Source organism: Pyrus communis, chromosome 16 (assembly GCF_041283825.1).
Source record: "Pyrus communis isolate YQ-2024b chromosome 16, ASM4128382v1, whole genome shotgun sequence".
NCBI classification, from domain to species: domain Eukaryota; kingdom Viridiplantae; phylum Streptophyta; class Magnoliopsida; order Rosales; family Rosaceae; genus Pyrus; species Pyrus communis.
This window is the reverse complement of record NC_142580.1, coordinates 6523354-6540671: the sequence shown is the minus strand read 5'-3', so window position 1 is coordinate 6540671 and position 17318 is coordinate 6523354. Positions and strand designations below refer to the sequence as shown.

The 17318-nt window shown below is 37.3% G+C and overlaps 1 pseudogene across 1 annotated transcript in view; it reads left to right on the top strand.

Annotated features, from left to right (window-relative positions):
• Positions 1–17318, top strand: part of LOC137730539 (urease-like) — a 46101-nt pseudogene that overhangs the window by 15775 nt on the left and 13008 nt on the right. The window contains exons 8-15 of the transcript XR_015957854.1: positions 9005–9370; positions 9463–9571; positions 10076–10175; positions 10672–10711; positions 10889–11048; positions 11125–11215; positions 16591–16720; positions 16816–16974. The product of XR_015957854.1 is annotated as an urease-like (transcript). The remainder of the gene's footprint in view (positions 1–9004; positions 9371–9462; positions 9572–10075; positions 10176–10671; positions 10712–10888; positions 11049–11124; positions 11216–16590; positions 16721–16815; positions 16975–17318) is intronic.

Below are 17318 nucleotides of genomic sequence, written 5' to 3'. Positions count from 1 at the left end.
TTTATCCTTAATTTAAAGTCAAAATCTAAGAAATAATTCATGCAATTCAATATCAAATTTTATGCATACTCACAATTAAATACAATGACAATGCACGTGAAATATGAGTTCGAAAAACCTAAGAACTCCTAATTAGAATTTAGGTAGGATTTAAAAATAAAAAATAAACTCCAATTATGCTTTAGTTAATGAATGAGGATATCCGAGGTAATGCAAAAGTGGCCACAATTGAAGATAAGATGAGAGAAAATTGGTTAAGGTGATTTGAAAATGTGAACCGAAGACCTACAGATGGTCCAGTTAGAAAATGCGACTATGAGACAGAAGCTCAGAGCAAAATGGGTAGAGAAAGACCTATGAAGACTTGGAAATGGACTTCAAGAATAGATATGGAGTACTTGGAGCTAGTGAAATATTTGATGTAAAAACGAGTGCAGTGGTGTTTTATGATTCATATAAAAGACCTCACTTAGTGTGATTGTGCAAATCCTTATTAGGATTCTATAATATTTTTTAGATATATTGTAATTGTATTCCTTGGGGAGTAAGATTCTTTCTCCACAACAAATAAAGGCATAATGGGTTGAGATAATATACACCACAAAATTCGCCAATATAGAAAACCTCACTTAGTGTGATTGTGCAAATCCTTATTAGGATTCTATAATAGTTTTTAGATATATTGTAATTGTATTCCTTGGGGAGTAAGATTCTCTCTCCACAATAAATAAAGACACAATGGGTTGAGATAATATACAACACAAAATTCGTCAATTCTCTCTTCTCTCTCTTGCCGTCAACTTCCCTCTTCTCTCTATAATACCTCAGAAAATAGTCCTACAACATGTTATCAACACGCTTCCGCTACTGTACTAAGGAACTGAAGGTTCTTCGTGGTGATTCTTCTACAACTAGCATACAAAGGCTTTCTTACCCTCAAGTATCGTGACATTCACACTTTACTATTTTTAGTTTTTCTTGTCTCACTTTCATACCTAAATTTAATTTTTTTTACGCTTTAATACTTTCGTTATGTTTTCTGTCAAATTCTCTATTAAGTGATGACGTGGCGAAACTTTGGCCCACCATATTTGCCAAGAATTAGCACTGGACACGGTGACTTGGATTTACAAGAGAATCTCTCATCCACGTGACAAATATGGTGGGTCAAAGTTACGTCACATCATCACTTAACGGAGAACTTAATAGAAAACCTAACGGAAGTACTAAAGTGTAAAAAAAAAAAAAAATTAAGTTTAAGTATGAAACTAAGACAAAGAAAATCAAAAATAGTAAATATACGAATGTCACGATACTTGATAGTAATAAAGTGAGAATTACCCCAAAAAAAAAAAATTTCAAATTCATATATTGGCTGCATTATATCTAGGTAGAAGTGGAATGTGTCCCCAACTCTAATCCAACACTACACTCGATACCGAATAACTTTTGTATGACTTTGACCATAAAAATAAATAAAATAAACTTTTCTACGAGTAGCAAAGCAAAAAAGCTATTTAGATCGACACTTAGCAAAGCGAAAAAGCTAATTTAGATCGATACTCACCGAACCCAAAAAGCTAATTTAGATCGATACTCACCTAATCCTGCGTTAACAAGCCCAACCAAGAGGAGTGAACGGTTATTAAGGTTAGGGGCTGATTTGAGATTATGATGCTTTAAAAAAAAATTAAAAAAAAACTTATTAAAAAAATTAGGAACATTAACTGTGTTGGTAAAATAAAAAAAAGTACTTTTTAAAAAAGTTATTGTCAATGATAGTAAAAAAGTAGAAGCAGATCTATCACGATTCTAAAAAAATATATATATTTTTTAAAGTATAGTAATCAGTGCTTATTTAATGAAAATTTCAAATGGTAAGTATACCCCCCCCACATGTTTTACAAAATTACAATCTTTTGCTTTAACATTATTGTCTTGACAATTATTACATCGCAGTAAATATCATATCATTTTAGTCATTTAACACATTCAAAACAATTTATATAAAAGTTTACCAAACATTGTTTTTTAATTAAAAATTAAAAGCACTTTTATATAAAAAAAAAATTACGAAACACTCAACAATTTTATTTTGCAACTGCTTATTCTCATAACACAAGCATTTAAAAAAAAAAAAAACACAGCAATACCAAACTAGCCCTAGGGATGGGTAAAATACTCGTAGGTATAGATAACTACGGTTACCCACATATTTAAAATTTACGGTTACAGCTATGGGTAACCATTAAAACAATAAAAAAAGGTTATGGATTTAACCATTCACCGTAAAATTTAAATGGATGGTTATTGGTATTACCTGGTTATAAACGAATCCCCATTTAATCGTTTATTTTAATATATATATATATATAATTAAATAATTTAAAATTTAATAATTCATGATTAAATTTAATAATTCATGATTAAGAGGATGGTTACATGATGACCCCTTAATTGATCCAGGTAATCAAAATCTGGCAAGGGGATAAAAGTCGATTTTACAAGATAATATTTCTGTGCTCCTATACTCTCATTTGATAAAGAAATATTATTTATATTTAGGCGTCGGATGGCACCACAAAAAAAAAAAAAAAAAAAAAAAAAAAAAAGACACAAGTTTTAAATCATTATATTAGTTCACTTTTAATGGTTGAGATGCAACCTTTTTGGTCCAATTAATTTTCTTATTCAAGTAATTTTGTATTGGAAAAAAATTCTAAAAACCTTTTAATTAAGATTTTTTATTACTACTTAGGACTATGATCTAGTGGTTCAATTATTTTTACCCAAAGATAAATTTAAACCACATTATTTCTAATCCATTATTGCTAGCCTATTGTGAGACTAAACTCACTTCCTCTTCATTAATGTAAATAATATTGTTTGTTAAAAAAAAAAAAAAGATTTTTTATTCTCTCTCCTATCTCGTTAATTGTTTTTCATTACTTTGCTGCCTTCCCGTTGACCCTTTCTTCTTCATACATCCGCTCCGGCTATCTTTTTTTCCAAGTTTTTCGTTTTTTTATTTTATTTTTTTCTAATTTCTTCCCCATCTTGATCATGATGGTCATATCTTGCTGCAACAACCAAACAGATACCGCTTATTGTTATCAATTTTTAGGGTTTATATTCGCACTCATTTGGTGGTTTAGAGTAATATAGTCCTCAACATCTTTGATCTTCATAGACAAACCCAAAACCACTGGATGGTGGTCCTCGTGGTGTAAAAAGTATTCTGTGAGGATATTGGATTTTTGCTCATAGTGTTATAAAAAATACATGATTTCTAAGGCTAGAAAGTATCATGTAAGGGTGTGAAAAAAATTTCATGTTAGGGTGTGAAAAAAGTGTAGTTACAAGCCATAGTAGTGATGTGTTCTATGGGGTACAAAGCTTTTGTGTGGAAAAAGACTTCTGATGCAATTGACTGGAAGATGTGAACATGGAGTCGGAGAAAACTTTCAGAATAGAGGTGAGGATGATGAGAAAAAGGAAAGCAAGGGGAATACAAGAGATTATATGTCAAAAGAACAATTAATAAGTGTTGACTATTGAGGAGAGAGAATCAAAGTCATAATTAAGAAAATTTGGATTTTTATTTATATTTCTAATGTATATTTGTTTGAAAGATTATATGTCAAAATGCTATGTCAAATTGCATCTTAATCGTTAAAAGTGGACTAATTTAAGGGTTTAAAACTTATGTCAAATCTAGTGTTTTTTTTATGGTGCCACGGATCCACTTATATATATATATTAATTTTTATTTTTGTTTTTTATTTTGGAGTTATTGGTGATTAATTGAGATACTAATTCAATTTATACATTTCTTTTATAGGCCTCTTTTGGTGACAACAAATTGATGAGACTTTGTGATTGAACGTGCTAAAGCATTAGAGAGTTCGAAAGTTTAGTTTTGGAATATTTTGGAGCTTTGAATCATCTAGTATTCAAGATAATAATTACCTTGAGTGTTTAGAAGCTTTACTTTGTATTCATATGGAGTTTGATTTATTTTACTCTTAGTCTATATGTAAACACAGTCACGTAGTGTTATGATTTCACTCATATAACTCGAATTATGATACTCACGTGGCGGTATTTAAGGTACACAAAAATTTATGCAGTTGAAACTTTATCGTACGTAATAACTGTAGATGAGTAAGAAATATTCAATGATATCCATGCTTGTGAAAACTTTTATGTATTACTAAACCAATAAACTTGTAGCATTATTCAACGAACGAAGAAGTAACTATTCCCCTGCTCTTTAGTGTAAATTATTATACACACACACACACTCAATCAAACAATTACTTGAGGTAATTACCAAAAATAATAATATTGTTCGACGCCTAAACAAGTGTTTAATTGTCAGAAAAAAAAAATTATGACAAATTTCATTTTTAATTTTCAAGTTGTTAAAAATATATAGATGGGTAAACAAGTATGCGGTTACAGTTAAATGGTTATGTGGTTATGACTACCGTTAACCGTTTAACAGTTATGGTTTTGGGTATAACTGTTTATGCAATTACCCAATGGATAAACTGTTGTTTATACAATTACCCAATGAATAAACAATTATGCAAGTAAGGACTTAAATGGTTATGTGTAACTAACCACGATCACTTGCTCATCAAAACCGTTGCCCATCCCCAATCAAGAGTTGCATTAACCCCAACCAAAAGGACTTGGTGACTCATCAGGAATTGGAAATCACATTAGGGACTTAGGTGAGTCCGAAATATCGACAAAAGGGACTCAATGCTGGCTAAGGCTGAGAATTGTTTGATTTGAGCCATGAGACCAAAAGGTGACTGGTGATGATGGCTTCCCAACACCACTTGACTTGAACCCAGAAGCAATACATCCTTGCGGTTAGGGGTGGGTTTAAAAAATTAAAAATAAAAAAAAATCCTGAAACAAATCAAACCGAAGCCAAAAAAACCAAACCGAATTAAGAGAATTAGAGGCGTGGAGGTTCCAAACCCCCTTCCCTTTGGGTTGAGAGTATTTGCTTCGAGCCAACTTAACAACAGCCTTTGTGTTCTTATTATAGTAACCATAAAACATTTATAGACATTCTGAATATTTAATACTTTATAACATTCCTCTCAGTTTCTCTCTCTCTCTGTATCCCTCCCTTGCTCCCACCTCTCTCTATGAACCGTCGAATTTTCGTACCTCCATACTCTGCTTTCTTCCTATCTTCTCCAAATCAGACTCAGATAATTCTATTTCTATTTCTCTCTTCTTCCCCAATAATAGTGGGTTTTCTATACTTCCGAATTATTGTATTGTGTCCACTACAGAGATGGGGATTGTTTGATTATACCGCATAGATTTAATGGTTGAAGGTAAGGTAAGGCTAGAGGCATGGCTTGAGGTCCGCCAATTTCCCGATACAATCACTGATTGAGAATCATCTTTGTTGTTGTTGATGTTGAATTTAGATACTTATTATTTATTTCCTATTTAGATTTTGGATTCTGCTTTTACAACAAGCTGTTTACATGCTCTGATTTGTGCGTCTTTTTGCTTTTATGAGTGCTTTTTGTTGATGTTGAATGTGAACAATGAACGAAACCAAGCAAACAAGTGCTGGTTTTTTACTGTTTGAATCTGTGTAAAAGTTCAGGGATTTTAGCTAACTGTTTGCATGAAATTATGGAAATGGTGCTTAAAAGTGAGCCCCATTTCATGTTTCGTTCCAGATTTTTATTTCTGGGCAAAGAATTTACAGGTTTTCTTTATATTTCTTTTAAAAGAAATTAAAAACGGAAACCGAACTGAAAAAACCAAACCAAAAAAACTGAGAGAAAAGCGAACCAAATCGAACCAAATAGTAACATCGGTTTGGTTTCTGGTTTGACCAAAAATCGAAACAAATGGAACCGAACCCACAACTACTTGCGGCTATGCCAAGGTGTTGTTCCGTTGGTGTCGTTTTTATAGAATAGGAAAACTAAAGGAAGTCATGGAAGCTATACTAGCTAGGGCTGGGCAAACGGGGCCTGGACCCGCGGGTAGGGGCGGGTCCGAGCGATTCGGGGCGGGTACGGGGCGGGTCCTGTTTTTAAAATTCTGAAACGGGGCGGGTCCATGTCATTTGCGGGGCGGGACGGGTCTTAATTGCTGAGGAAACGGGTCCCCGACCCGAACCGTTTCCACCTTCCAAAAATTTGAGATTTAATCTGATCCGTTGGTTTAATCTGATCGCACTCAAGTAAGAGTCTCAGACTCTGCCTGCCAGACTCCCACAGTCGACACCCCACTCCCCAAATCTCCTCTCCTCTCTCGTCTCAGAGCTCGCTCGATCGTCTCAGACCCCACTCCCCAAATCTCCTCTCCTCTCTCGTCTCAGACCCCTACTGACTCGACTCCCTGAGACTCATAGTGAGTCAGTGATTGTCGACATTACATCAGGACCTCAGGTAGCCACCATCACCATCGCAGGATCGTCTCCTGACTCTCCTTCAATCCTCCCAATCGCGAGTTCCGACCACCAACACACGGTCCACACCAACCTCGCCGTCGAGAACACTACCATCATCCTGCAAATTCCTAGGTAATTTATGAATTAGGGTTTCTGATTTAGGAATTTAGGATTTTTGCATAAGCTTTTCAATTGATTTAGGAATTACGTGGGTTTTTGATTTGGCAATTTGGGGTTTTTGGGGCTATGATTGCATAAGCTTTTTGATTGATTATATGGACTGCTGCGATTTGATTACTTGCAGAAACTTGTTTATTGGTTTTGAATTTTATGGATTTGCTTATAGATTGTAGATTTTAAGTTGTTTGGTATTTAAATTTGCAGAAATTTAAGAGTATTTGATTACCATAGTTTATTGGTTTCGAGTATTTGAAGAGAGGCTCTCTTAGTTTCTTCACCCTCTCGCTCTTTGCGAGAAGTGAGAACCTATCACAAATGTGCAGCGCTTGTATTTCTTTCCTAGTTTTGTTTGTTATGTTATTTGATGAAGATAGAAATGCTTTATTTGGTTTAGTTTAAATAATTACCCGTCAGTGAAGTATCCGTATATATCCCATCTTTCACAGATGTAAAATTATGGATTCACTGTGTAACGTTGACATTGATAAGGTAATAAGAGTCTGCATTTGTATATGTCGGTTCCATTTAAAGCTCATCGTATTTTTTCTTATTGTCTGCATGGTATTTTACGGAAATCAATTTCTATCCATATATTGTGAACAAGAAGGAAATTGAGAGATGTGCTACAGCTCGTGGGTGAATGTCAACTTTAGTGGATAGTTTTTTCAGAACCAGAATAAAGTAAAGCAAAATGCAAGACCTATTCGTGGCATCCTAAGTCCTAACCACGAATTAGACTCATTAGAGAACCTAAGGTCCCATTTTCTTGTTCGATGGATTTCCTTTGAGCATGAGGTAAGTTCAGCATCAGTAAGTTTTCATATTTTTGTGGCTCGTAAATCTCGGTTGACGCTATATGCTGAGCAGTTGTAGAACTATCGCAGTTAAGTATATGAGTGCTCTCTGCTTTTATTAAACATGCATATAATATAGTTAAGGGAGATTACAGGAACTAAAAACACACAGGTTCATCCTCTTCGACAAGAGGAAATCAAGGGTAGTACTAGTACAAGATAAAGAAGGTGAAAAAAGCTTAGCTTTATAGAGTATATGTCGACCTTGTACTGACTCCCGTTCATGATACCAACCGAAACAAGAAATGCTACGAGGGAATAGAAGAACTGTTATTTGAGCTTTGTTAAGTAGTGTGGTAGTGAGGTGAAATGATTGATAGCGTGGTCAAATAGTGATGATCTAGCTATTGAAATGATTGATAACGTGGTCAAGTAAATGGAGTACCGGATTATATCTGAGCATAAAATTATGTAGCTTTGCTTGTGCATGGTATTATTCTCGCTAGAGCTATCATTAAAGGTTTTCTTCACTGAGTATGCAGAAGTTCTAAATGACTAAGATGCGACAAAATGAGAACAATATAGAATTGTGTATCTCTTTTTCCCCATATTTTTATTAGTTGTATGATTTCATTGCTGTGGCACCATGGTTATACATTATTTATATGCCTTGTAAAGTTTAATTGATACAAGGAAAATTATAATAGAGCATAGCTGATGTTGATCTCCTTTTTGTAGTTGGAACTTGGAAGTGGTGAAAGGGAAATTTAAGGCCTGCCAATCCAAAGAAGAGGTTGATTCACTGAAGTTTGCTGAGAAGGATCTCATTAATAAGGTATTCATGCATTACGCTCGCATTGTGGGGCACATGGGCAAAGATAGTTCCTTGAGAATATCAAGACATATGCTTCCGTTGCTATTAATGTTTGGGTGAAAGACCTTGGTCCTAAATGCAACCTGAAATGTAACTTGAGTTAGAATCCAAATTCTAGACTACCAAGAGATGTACTCAATTAACGATGAAACAATAACAAGATGAGAAAAGCAATCTGTGCAGTTTTGTGCAGTTTGCAATCTGTGCAGTTTTGCAATCTGTGCAGTTTGCAATCTGTGCAATTTTGTGCAGATTGCAATCTGTGCAGTTTTTGTGCAGATTGCAAACTGCAATCCGTACAAATTTTTTTTTTTTTTTTTTTTCAAACAACCAAAAAAAATAAAAAAAATAAAAAATAAAGGACCCGTGGACCCGGCTCGAACCGGCTCGTTTCAACCGGGCCGGGTAATGTCCGGTTCTTATATTAGAAAATGTAATCCCCGGCCTGGCCCGTCCCGTTCTCTTTGAACCTAGGTCCGGTCCGGTCCCTTCAAAATTGGGCCCGGCCCGGCCCGTGCCCAGCCCTAATACTAGCGAGAGAATTTGGACATGAGGAAGAACCAAAGGCTAGGTCAAGGCTTTCTTCCTGAGAAATGTTTATTTGCCTCTTAGCTTCTGTTTTGCTAGGTCAATAAAGTTGCATGATTTTTAGCCAGTTCACTAAGATGATTAAGATAAAATTGGAGATGCCTTATCTCAGTACTAATTTTGCAGTGAAGGTGTTGCAGGAAGCGTTCCAGCTTTCACCACTGTAATTTCTCGTGAGGCATATGCAAACATGTACGGCCCTTTTACTTGGGATAAAATTCGGCTTGGTGATACCAACTTGTTTGCTGAAATTGAAAAGGATTTTACTGTTTATGGGGATGAATCGGTATTTGGAGGTGGTAAAGTTGTTAGAGAAGGAATAGGTCAGTCATCTGGGAATGACCCAGCTGATTCATTGGATACGGTTATAACTAATGCATTGATTATAGCGGGATATATAAGGCAGATATTGGTATCAAAGAGGGTAACATTTTTGCCCTTGGAAAGTCAGGCAATCCAGATGTTATGAATGGCGTAAATATGATCATTGGGGTAAATATCATCTCACATTTAACAGGTCGTTCTGGAAGAAGATTTCTAGGAAGTTGAGAAAATGTGCTTATGGCTGCTTCTTTATCACTAAGGTTAACACTGAGGTCATTGCGGGGGAAGGAATGATTGTGACTGCAGGAGCAATAGACTGTCACGTGCACCTCATATGCCCTCAATTAGCATACGAAGCAATATCGACAGGTGAGCTATGTTATGGGAATACTTATGCCGTAAAGTGCTTGTGATGCATATAGTGAAATTTTGATGAGTAGTGAAATACATGCATCTGGTGTGAAACATTATTGAGAACTTTAAGAGATGCTTAGTCATCTTGTTTAGTTGCCTCAAAGACATGGATTACGTATTAGATATGCAGAACATGATACCAGCAAGTTGCATATTAAACCAGTTGTTTTAATAAAAAATTAAACGCCATAATTTTTAAAATATATTAACTCAAGGTTTGGTGTATCTGCATAATGTTTCATCTGAATGGCATATTTTATTTCCTGGTTGATTCAATTTGCATTTGTTTTTTTCCCTACCTCCGAGGTTTCCTTAAAACAAAAAAAAAAATTCATTTGTTTCATCTTCTATTCCTGCTCGTACGTTCTCATGACTGAACTTCGTGTTTTCTAAAATTTTTGCGGACAATGAACAAGCATTTAAGGGGTGCATTTTCGGAAACTTCTACATAATTTGTAGGTATCACTACCTTATTGGGAGGTGGAATGGGACCTGCTACTGGGACTCGCGCAACAACTTGTACACCAGCCCCGTTACAAATGAAGTTAATGCTGCAAGCAACTGACTGTTGAGATGTAAGCTGCATACAAGCTTAATGTCGAACTGCAGATGACAATCCTGCAGAAAGAAGTGAAGAGAACTCTGAAATCGAAGAGGTGAAGAACTTGCTATTTTTAGCAAGTAGCCGTTTGGTTCAAAATGTGCAACGGCTAAGTTTCTGTTTTTAGAATTCTTACAGCTGGGTTCTTATCTGGTTTTTAATTTGTACTGTGTTTCCCATCTTCTTCCAAGTGGATGGATGATATCCTCCAATGTCCATTAATGGCTGGAGAAGAGTTCCTAGACCTCTAGAGTGTAGGTTCTGTTTTGTGATCAGAAAAAGTCTGATATAGTCCTTGTAAAGCTTTATGTTTTGTGTAATGAAAAAACACAGACTCTTCACTTCTCAACTCTCTCTCTCGAAGAACTTCAATTTTTCCTAAAAACCTATTATTCAAGATTCAATCTTTAACGAAGATTATTATTCAAAATACCATGCCTGGTACCATTTCAAACACTGACGACCTGCCTCTAAATTTTGGCTTTACGGGGAAGGTATGGTTAAACCGTTGTGTGTGCTTCAACTCTCTTCTTTCTTCCCTACTCTATGCCCACTTTCAATGATAAACCTGTTGCTACCATAATACCATTTTATAAATGTGAAATGATGGATAAAGCTGTTTCCTTTTACATATTTCTTCATTTTTCTTTAATATCCTTGGCTTACTTTAGGGGAACACTGCCAAACCTGAAGGGCTACACGATATAGTAAGGGCTGGGGCAATGGGACTGAAGCTGCAAAAGGACTGGGGAAGCACTCCTGCTGCAATCGACAATTGTTTGGCTGTTGGAGATCAATATGACGTCCAGGTGCTATATTCTTTATTTTTATGTTAGGTCTTGTAGGCTGTTTCCGGTGGTATTTTCTTACGAGTTTCATCTTCAAATATCAATTCTGATCTTGATAGTTAACATCCATACAGACACCTTGAATGGGTCTGGATTTGTAGAGGATACAATTGCTGCATTTAAAGGAAGAACTATCCATACTTACTACAGGTATAAATCACATTCTCGGTCTGTTTGATAAGTCGGCAATTTTTTATCAGCCTTCTACAAGTTCATGACCACTGTACTTTGTAAACAGAGAAGAGGCAGAACTTTTTTCGGTAGCTAAGGCATTACACTGACTACAGTCTGAGATTGTGGCCATTTGGTGGCATCTTGACATTTATCTAACCATTCCTGCATACTTGAATATTCTGCATTTTCACACCTATAGTTTGTTCTCCGAGTCATGATGACTTTTCAGTATGATTATATTGCTAAGTATACATACTTCCAATAATTATGTGTATCTTTGGCGTAACTTCCTGCATGTTGTTACCTTTCGTTTCTTCCTTTCTTCTTATTTGTGTTTTTCTTTTTTAGTTCTCATATTTTTGTTGGTATTTGAAAGTTTACTAACTCAATACCAAAATATGTGGGTGATAAGTTTACAAACTCTATCACACCTCTCACTTGCACTCTCAATAAAATTGGACAAAGAAATAGAGAAAGGAGGGAAGCAACAAGCTTTGACAAACAAGGCACTTGGACTTTGATATATGAAAAGAGAGTTTACAAACTCAATAGAATAAGAAAGCTTACAAGCTGAAAATGAGAATGGGAAATGGGATTTGGATGGGATGATTTACAATGCTTGAGAACTTGGGTATTTATAGCAAACCAAAAGATTAAACTAAGATTATTTATTACCACACAAAACACATTAATTGCACCTAATAATTTTTATTCAACCATACCTAACATTGCCTAACTTTCAATGCCTAACTTTGACATTGATTTTCAACAATGGCAACTTGTTTTGACTTGAATTTCCAACACACCTCCTCAAATCAAAACGCCTTCATTCCTAGCATTTCACGCAGTAGTCGGAATGTTTCAATTGGCAATGGCTTTGTGAAGATGTCTGCCACTTGTTCCTTGGTGTGACAGTAGACAAGTTCAATTGTCTTTTGCTTCACATGGTCCCTTAGAAAATGGAACCTGGTATCAATGTGCTTGCTCCTTCCATGTTGAACAGGATTCTTTGCAAGTTTGATTGCAGACACGTTATCTACGTGAATCACAGTCGATTCCACTTGTGGATGACACACTGACTTCAACAGATTTCTTAACCAAATTGCCTCACACACGGTTGAGGCTACAGCAACATACTCGGCTTCACATGATGACAAAGCAACAATTGATTGCTTCTTTGAAGTCCATGAGAAAGCTGTTGATCCTAGAAAAAACACATAGCCAGTTGTGCTTTTCCTTTCATCTTGGTCACCTCCCCAATCACTATCTGAATAACCAAATAATTTTGCATCTTCACCAAAATTATAAAATAGACCATAGTTTAGAGTACCTCTTATGTACCTCAAAATTCTCTTGGCGGCCAGCCAATGAGACTCCCTTGGTGTTTCCATGTATCGACTCACGAGTCCAACACCATAAACTATATCAGGTCTTGTGATTGTAAGGTACCTTAGGCTTCCAACGAGGCTTTTGTACACTGTTGAGTTTACAAACTCACCCTCTCCTCCTTTGGACAGCTTCAATCCAGTTGCGACTGGGGTATTGACAGTGTTGCACTTGTCCATATTGAACTTCTTCAATATGTCTCTCATGTACCTTTGTTGAGAGATGTAGATACCATCACTTTCTTGCTTCACTTCTATGCCAAGAAAGTATGACATTAATCCATTGTCAGTCATCTCGAATTCACTGAACATGGATTGCTTGAACTCATGGAACATTGCCTCATTGTTTCCTGTAAACAATAAATCATCTACATAGAGACAAATAATTAAGAACTCCCCTTTTTCACCATTCTTCATGTAAACTGAATGCTCGTATGGACATTTCTGAAATCCATTTTGGTGAAGGTAGTTGTCGATCCTTGAGTTCCAAGCTCGTGGTGCTTGCTTGAGGCCGTACAAAGCCTTCTTCAAACAATACACCTTATCTTCTTCTCCTTGTACTTGGAAGCCTTCCGGTTGTTCCACGTACACTTCTTCCTCAAGTACTCCGTTAAGGAAGGCTGACTTGACATCTAGTTGATAAATTTTCCATTTATGATGTGCAGCAAGAGAGATTAGCAATCTTACCGTGTCAAGTCTCGCAACTGGAGCATAGACTTCATCATAGTCCACTCCATACTTCTGTTTGTAGCCCTTTGCTACAAGCCTTGATTTGTATCGATCCACACTCCCATCTGCAGTGCGTTTGATCTTGTAAACCCACTTGACACCAATAGCCTTCTGATTTGGTGGGAGCTTTGTCAGCTCCCAAGTGTCATTCTTCTCGATGGCATGGATCTCTTCTTCCATGGCTTTCTTCCAACAATCTTCTTCCACAGCTTCATTGAATGAGAAAGGCTCGTGGTCTGCATACAAGCAGAAAAGGTTGGTTTCTTCTTCTTCTTCTTGTCCATAAATCTCTGTGAGACTCCTTAACCTCACTGGAGTTGAGGAGCTGCTTTCCTCACTAGATGTAGGACCACTCCTTGCAATTCTGTGCACTGGAGTTGTTGTGATTGTTTGAGTAGGCTGTTGCTCAATCGGTGGTACAACTTCTGGTTCCTCAAAATCAGTGGAGACGATCTTCTCTTTACTGACTTCTTTGTTGTTCCACGTCCATGTCTCTTCCTCACTGAAGATGACATCTCTACTAACCACTAGTTTGCCAGTTAGTGGGTTGTAGAGCTTGTATGCCTTGGACTCTTCACTATAGCCCACAAACACACACTTCTCACCTCTATCATCAAGTTTCCTCCTCTTGGCTTCTGGAACTTGAGCATATGCAACACACCCAAAAATTCTTAGGTGTGTAACATTCGGCTTGTATCCACTCCAAGCCTCTTGTGGTGTCATCCTCTTGACACTCTTTGTTGGACATCGATTCAACAAATAAATCGAACAAGCTACAGCTTCTGCCCATAACTCTTTTGGCAAATTCTTCTCCTTAAGCATGGACCTTGTCATGTCAAGGATGGTTCGATTCTTTCTTTCGGCTATCCCATTTTGCTGTGGGGTATAGGCAGCAGTAAGTTGATGCCTAATTCCTTGCTCCTTGCAGTATGCTTGGAAAGCATTGGAGGTGTACTCTCCACCTCTATCTGATCTCACAGCCACAAGCTTGTGGTTACTTTCTGCCTCTGTGAGTGCCTTGAACTCCTTGAAAATTTTTAGGGCAGCTGACTTCTCCTTGAGAAAATAGACCCAAGTCTTTCTACTGAAATCATCAATGAAGGTAATAAAATACCTATTACCTCCATAAGACATGGGATCCAATGGACCACATATATCTGTGTGCACCAACTGCAGTGGTGCCTTTGCTCTCCATGTATCACCAACAGGGAACGATAGTCGTGCTTGCTTGCCAAGCACACAACCTTCACATACTTGGCGTGTGGCTTCAATCTGGGGTAGACCACGAACCATTCCTCCACTTGACAGCAACTTTAGGCCATTGAAATTAAGATGGCCAAATCGAAGATGCCATTTCCATGACTCATCTTCCATTACACCGATGTTGCAGCTTCCAATCTTTGTGTTCAAATTCAACGGAAACATTCGGTTCTTTGACATTCGAACACGTGCAATAAGCTTTCTCCTTGCATTCCTGAGAGTGAGAAGCATGTTCTCCATATGTATAATGTACCCTTTCTGGAGCAGTTGACCAATGCTCAGAATGTTGCTCTTCATACCTGGTATGTAGTAGGTATCGGAGATGTATTCTTCTCTTCCATCCTTCTGGATGATCTTGATCTTCCCTTTGCCTTCAACTGGCAACTTTGAGGAGTCACCAAGACTTACAGATCCATAGGCCCCTTTTTTGAGTTCGGCAAAAAACTCCTTCTTTCCACACATGTGATTGCTTGCACCAGAGTCCAAATACCAAACATCTTGTTGGCTACTAGAATCATGGTGTGCTAGTAAGACTGTAAGTTCTTCATCAGTATTTCCACTTGATTCTGCCATGTTGACATGCTCACCATTTTTATGTGAACATTCATTGGCATAATGTCCATATTGCTTACAGTTGTGACACTGGATATGCGCCTTTCCTCGAGTAGATCTCCACTCCTGAGACTGACCTTGATTTTGTGCATAGCCTCGACCTCTTCCTCGGGCTCGTCCTCGGCTACGGTTGGATGAGCTCCCACGACGTGAGTTCCACTGCCCACGACCTTTATTTGGTTTGTCAATATTCAACTTTGACTCCAAAGCTTGCTCTAGCGTTGTGGGGCTTGCATTCTTCTGAATGCGTTGCTCGTGAACTAGGAGGGATCCTAGTAGCTCTTCTGCGCTCATCACCTCCAAATCCTTGGATTCCTCAATGGCAGTCACCACATGCTCAAACTTAGATGTGAGTGACCGGAGTATCTTCTCCACAACTCGTACTTCATCGAGTCTCTCGCCATTTCTCCTCATCTGATTTACTATCACAATGAGCCTTGAGTGATAGTCGGAGATGCTCTCCCCTTCATTCATATGAGCAGTTTCAAAATCTGCTCGAAGTGATTGTAACCTCACTTTCTTGACTCGATCTACTCCTTTGTAGATTGTACTGAGTGTATCCCATACTTGCTTGCTCGTTGTTGCTTCTGCAACCTTCTCGAACGTTGAATCTTCCAAACCCTGGTATAGAAGATACAACGCCTTTTGGTCCTTCTTTCGTAAGTCCTTGAGAGTGTTCCTTTGATCCGCAGTATATACGGCTTCTTGCTCGGCAGTGGGTACAACATACCCACTACTGACAACTTCCCATAGCTCCTGTGATCCAAACAATGCTTTGAATTGGATGCACCATCTTTCATAATTTTCTTTCTTCAATGTGGGAACTTGGAGTTGCACTAAATTGGACGCCATAGCTACTGCACTTGCCAGAATGGTATTCTGGCTCTGATACCAATTGTTGGTATTTGAAAGTTTACTAACTCAATACCAAAATATGTGGGTGATAAGTTTACAAACTCTATCACACCTCTCACTTGCACTCTCAATAAAATTGGACAAAGAAATAGAGAAAGGAGGGAAGCAACAAGCTTTGACAAACAAGGCACTTGGACTTTGATATATGAAAAGAGAGTTTACAAACTCAATAGAATAAGAAAGCTTACAAGCTGAAAATGAGAATGGGAAATGGGATTTGGATGGGATGATTTACAATGCTTGAGAACTTGGGTATTTATAGCAAACCAAAAGATTAAACTAAGATTATTTATTACCACACAAAACACATTAATTGCACCTAATAATTTTTATTCAACCATACCTAACATTGCCTAACTTTCAATGCCTAACTTTGACATTGATTTTCAACAATGGCAACTTGTTTTGACTTGAATTTCCAACAATTTTGTCCGTGTTATATCTTGGCAGTGAAGGTGCAGGTGGGGGCCAGGCTCCAGATATAATCAAAGTCTGCGGCGTGAAAAATGTCCTGCCGTCATCAACGAATCCCACGCGGCCTTTCACCTCGAATACTATAGATGAGCATCTTGATATGCTGGTCTGAGAAGATAACAGAAGTAGTGATACAGCATGGACTAAGGTTGTTTAGAGTCTTTAGACTGAATATTGTTTTGAAATTTCAAATGCATATAGATGGTTTGCCATCACCTTGACAAGGACATTCCAGAAGACGTAGCTTTTGCTGAATCAAGCATAAGGGCTGAAACAATTGCCGCAGAAGATATTTTGCACAATATGGGAGCAATTAGCATTGTATCGTCTGATTCACAGGCTATGGGTCGCATCGAAGAGGTTCTTATTACCTTCACCTATGCATTCTGGTTACTTCTGATCATAGAAAAACTTTTATGAATTGTGATACCTGCCCGCATATGTCTGTTTGTATCAACTTCATTGAAACTGTAACAAAACAGTAACAAAAAATGAAAACAGAAAGACCTTATTCGAATTGAATTATAGAACATTATCATTGTCGCCTTTTACCAAACCATGGATTTTTATGCCTTCACTTGAAAGTCTCTGTTTCTGGTGTTAGTAGTAGCCTTTGTCCACTCTTAATAGACAACCAAAATATTTCGTTTCAAGCTTTTTGTAACCTCTCCCGTTTGGGGCAGAGCATTTGAGAGTTAAGCTAA